The following is a 5,607-nucleotide window of genomic DNA, read 5'->3' on the forward strand; positions in this document are numbered from 1 at the left end:
GGAAAGAGTTCTGCATGGCTTTTCCTTTGAGGCTAGGAATGAAAACTCCAGACCAACCTAAGATTGTGCCCCAGCACCCACCATCATTTTCTCCAATTTTCCAATCCCGACCACTAGGTGGCATGCAGAGACCACAGAGTAGAATCATTTACTTTTTTTTTTCATCAACCTTTGCCAGTTTTGTAAACTTCAACTTTTAAGGTGGTTTGGGAAAAATGGTAAGTGTTAAGCAATAAGGATTCAGGTCAGCACAATTCATTTCACAGGGTATATGCATTATGTTTTGTGTCAAAAAACATATACAATGAAAAATGCCACTTAGTCACTGCGAAATTTTCCTTCAGCAGTCTAGAAGATTAATGCAAGTGGATTCAAGAGAAAAGATTTTAAGCTTCTCTTCAGCAGAAGTCATGTATTTTGCCCTGGTAATGGAAACTGGAATTTAAGCAACTGGAAAGAAAGAGTCGAGTCACCTATCACAGAAAATCGAAGAATATGGATTCAGGAATCGTGTGGATTAAATACTAGCGTGACCATGTGCTGAGTAAACCCGGTTTAATACTTAGTTTCTCTGAGTATCTGTTTCCATATCTGTAAAATGAGAAGAATCTCAATATGCAGTCATTGCGAATATTTTATAAAATACTTTGGACGAGTTTTTGACATATACTAAGTGTTCAATAAATTTAACCAATTATTTTAACACATCGTAATTAAACTACAAGGTAAAAATATTCGAATTAGGTCACCCATATAGGGAAATTATAATTTAGAAGAGAGGAAAGAATGATTTCCAAATGATATCAGAGGTGACTTTAGTCTGAAAGGATGGATTTCCCAGGCAGAAGAGAAAGGCGAGTCCAGTGGGAATGGTATAGATTTTGCTTAAGAAAGAGATGCAAGCATGGTTCTTTTAAAAAATGATAAGATACACTTGTTGAGCCTGCAATGGATGTTTATGGGGGGAGGATAGTATGAGTACGAATATGGCAAAATAATTACATTTTTTGTTAGGCAGAGGGAAATAATAAAGGCTTAGGCCATTCTGAGGAATTTAAAACATTTTTATCTGTGTATATGCAAAAGTGTATATTAAAATAATTTAAAATTAGGTGAGTTACAGAATTAGTGTATGTTTCTGCTTTCAGTGTGTAAGTTGTGTTTGAGAGTTCTCAGGTTGCTGAGTAGCTGCTTAATTGATTGCCACAGTGAGTTAGGGCCTAACATGAGACGGTGTCACCAGTGATAGATGTGTGTGTGTGTGTGAGTGTGTGTGTGTGTGTGAGTGTGTGTGTACGTATGTATATATCAGAAGAAAACAGAGAGATCTACAGATTCAGAAGTCAGAAAGTATAAGTGGAACAGGACTAGATTCTTAAAAAGACAACATTAGACTGAAAATAGAAAGGAATCTGACTTGGGTCAGCAGATGGCATGGTGTTTAAGGAGCTGGACCCCACATGGCTGACTGACTTTGCAGTTCGAGTCCTGGACTCGGGGCTTGAAAAATATGCCAAGCATGTGTGCATGCATGCCCAAAATCCCAAGAGGAGAATGGAGAAAGGATTGAGCTCTGGTCACCCCTGGGGGGGAGAGGCAAACAGGGGGTCATTTCTTTTCCTCTCTCTCTGTATGTCCCTCCACTGAGGGCATAAGCCCAATGGCAAAACATCTGAAAAAGAAAAAGAATCTGGCTTAAAGCACAGAAGCACAGCAGAAATGGGTAAGTGGGCCAGACAGAGCACAGTCATGAACTATGATGTTCTGGGAGTTAGTCTGGGAGCCAGACCCACATAGGAAGTTTCCAGGTTTGTATCTTGGAGACCTCCCTAGTAGATAGGGTATGCTGTACCCACACATGTGCTTGGGGCTGACGGAGGCTGGGGGTGGACCTTAGTGTCAAGAACCTTTTAGGGAGTGCGGTTTTTCTGTCTCTCTTTCACTGTCTCTGTCTGTCTTGTTCATGATAAAAATAAACTGTAAAAGGAAAAAAATAGATGATAAAAGAGGAGAATCGGTGAATTAGTGTTTTCATATATAAACAAAAAAAGCACTACAGAATTTTTTGAATATTGCTTATAATTGTGTAAGTCTGTGTTAGTGGAAAGAAAGAGTGAAAAGATAGATAATTAGAAGAAATTGTATTAAATTTCTCAAACAGGTGAAAGAAGACAGGGCTGATTAAAAAGTTAAAAGATACTTTAAAAACTTATATAACTTACAATATAAATAATCAGTCAAAATAAGTATAAGGAAGGGTAATTAAATTTACATAAGTATAAAAAGAATAAAACAAACAAAACAATTTAACATCCCATGAAAAAGTTATGATTCAAGAGAAAATTTATAAATTAGAAATCCTGGACTTTATTAGCAAGAATGATAGTATTTATAAAAATCTTTCTTTTTCTTTTAAATTTCCAGACGGTGCTAGGGTTCACCAGAAAGAGAGAGAAAAAGCATGCCACTGTAAAGTATGATCACGCTACAATCCTTTTTTTTCTTTTGTTTTTCATTTCTTCATCCCATCAGGACTTGAGGTAGGCATGCACAGGTACCCAGCATGGTCTTTAAACAATGGGGCCCAGGATTCAAACCACAATCAGGCATATGGGATTTAGCTCCCAAAGCACAGCTGTGCTCTGGGACCAACCCAAAATACACTTTAAAATATACAATACATATTCTAATACATACACATGCACACCCATATATACAACTTTGTTGAAAAACAAAATCATAATGAATTTCTGCTCATTAGACATTCTTTGTTTATATCAAGAAATCCTGCAAAATTAATTCTCTCAAACACCATTAACACTGTCTAAATAGTTTATTTGAAATAGTTAGATTAACCTTTATTTTGATGAAGAAAATTAAAGATAATTTTTATATAAAAAATAATTTTGAGGGACCAGCAGAATGTGTAATGGTTACATCGTTGAACTCTCACAAAGTTGACTATGGTTCAAATCCCAGACCTGGTGGGTTAAAACTCATGGTGAGATTGTGTGCGTGCATGCCCAAAATCCCAAGAGGAGAATGGAGAAGGGATTGCAACATGGCCATACCCCTCCGGGGGGGATGATTTCTCCCTTACTGTCTCTTTGTCTCTCTCTGTCTCTCTGGCGAGCACATGCACCCTATAGCAAAAAAATCTCTCTAAAGAAAAAAAATGAATTATTACATTATTAGAAATGATATTGAGATTACTAATGTAGAAAAAGAAATTGAGATCTTTTTAATTTAATTTTTTTTTTTTTTTTTTTTTGCTATAGGGCACGTGCGCTCGACAGATAGAGAGAGACAGGGAGACAGAAAGGGAGAAATCACCCTCCAGTGGGGATGGTCACGCCACAATTCCTTCTCCTCCATTCTCCTCTCGGGATCTTGGGCATGCACGCACACACTCCAGGCGTGAGTTTTAAGCCGCCAGGTCCGGGATGTGAACTGCAGTCAACTACATGGGAGTCCAGCGACATAGCCATTACGCTAACTGCTGGTCCCAATATGACATTTAAATAATACATCTTGGGGATAGTCGGTGGCATGGTGGGTAAGGTGCTGGCCTCTCACAAGGTCCATTGCATTTAGACTTCTGGATTGGTGGCTTCAAAATCACACCAATCATGTTGTAAACTGTAAAATTGTATAGTGATTAAATGTACATAATACATAAATAAATAAATATAATGAATCAATTTAAAATCACATCGGGTACATGTGTGTGTATGCCCAAAACCCTGAAAGGAGAATGGAAGAAAGGGATTATGGTCTGGGTCTCCCACTTGGGCGATGGTTTCTCACCTTCCCTCTCTCTACCTTTCTCTCTCAAGTGAATGCATGCACCCTGTGTCAAAAACCTTAAATCAATGAGTAAATAAATAATAAAATAAAATATCTTTGTAATTAATAACCTACTAAAATAGGAGGCATTGTAATTTGTAGTTTGTCATGTACTAGGAAGGTCACGATAAAGGATTTTTCTTAGGTATAAAAGAAAATAATAAAAAGTTATATTAGTAAAGCAATAAACAATATTTTTAATCAGTAAGGTAGGATGTCAAACTATGCAATTAATTTTTTCTGTCTGTAACTTCTTTATATATCAAGACTCCTGCCAAATCATAAAAAAGATTTGATGGTTTTTATAATCCATTGGAATAACTGAACTATTTGATAAGATCGTTATAATAATCACATTGACTATAGATTTCTTAGCAATGTTTTACTCCTTGAAGGGTATATTTTTGCATCCTAAATTCCTTATAATGATTTCTGTGATGTTTCTTAAAAAGAAAGAGAGAGGAAAAGCAGAGAGAACTGATTTTATTTCTACTCAGAGCTCAGTTTCAAATATGCACACCCTAACTACGTAATCCTGTACACAGGGATCTCATTGTTTATTTTCATAGTTGCTGCTTTATTTAAAATTTTGTCTCTAAAGTTTATATTTGGCAAGGCCAATAATGAAAATAAGCTGGTTTATATTTTTCTTATTCCAAGGTGTTCAAGTGTATATGCGTGTGTATGTTTTAAACTCTAGAGGCCTGTCCAGATGAAGGTATCAGTCTTGGAGACATGGCAACCCATGCAGGAGTGTTTATATACACCGGGGTGGAGAAGATCAACCATGCCCAAGTCCTAGTTTAAATCACTTTCACCTTGGTAATGTTCAAACTGTAGAACTCTTTCAGCTTCTCCACTCTCCCTTTTCTTCTACACTCTCACAAAAGTATTAAAATCAGTTGTATTTATTAATGAAAGTCTTTAATTTCAAGTTGTTGAAAGTCATTGAAAACAGACCTCAAGTCCTTATAAATTTGCACACACAAACATTTTTCTTTTGTAAGCTATGTGTATCTAGATGGTGATGTGATTGTTAGGGGAAAAAAGTGAGAGCATTTGGTAACTATGGCAACAGTGGTGTTTTAAAAGAAATAGGAACTCTTTTTCCTTGAAGAAATTAGATATTTTCCTTGACTGGTAGTCAGAGATCCAAGTCTAGAAAAGAAATAGGATTTTTTTTGAGGCCACTATTTTAGACTATTTTTTTTTCCTGAAATTGTTCAATCAGTCACATCTGATGAAACAAAATATTAAATTTGAGTCTGCAGAAATAAAATTGCTGTTGTAATTTGCCAGTGCTCAGTCCATGTTAGGATAAGCAAAGACAATCCATTTCAATTTATCTAACATTTAAGCAATGACAACTCTCAAAAACAGAATTTCTCTTTTTTTCTCATTCTTTTTTTCTCTAAAGTCATATAAAAACAGAATGTTCTGATCACATTTATTACAAAAGTTACTTCTAGTGTCAATTATACATAAAAAAATTAGTCAAACGTTAACAATTATTAATAATTTATTTTCACCACAAAGATTCTGAGACACTAAATGACTATAAGTTATCATCTAAATAAAACATAACCTTAGGAATAAGTATACATTATTCATGTACAATTTTGAAACTTACATTACTTTATTTATTTTTATTAAATTTATATAAATTTCCCACCACATACCTGGAAACTGGCAGAGCTAGAACTTCAGAATCCCAGTAGTCTAAATATTTTGCTGGTGCTCTTAAATATCTCAGTTCTCACA

The sequence above is a fragment of the Tupaia chinensis genome, unplaced genomic scaffold (genome assembly GCF_000334495.1).
Source record: "Tupaia chinensis unplaced genomic scaffold, TupChi_1.0 Scaffold141724_1, whole genome shotgun sequence".
NCBI classification, from domain to species: Eukaryota; Metazoa; Chordata; class Mammalia; order Scandentia; family Tupaiidae; genus Tupaia; species Tupaia belangeri.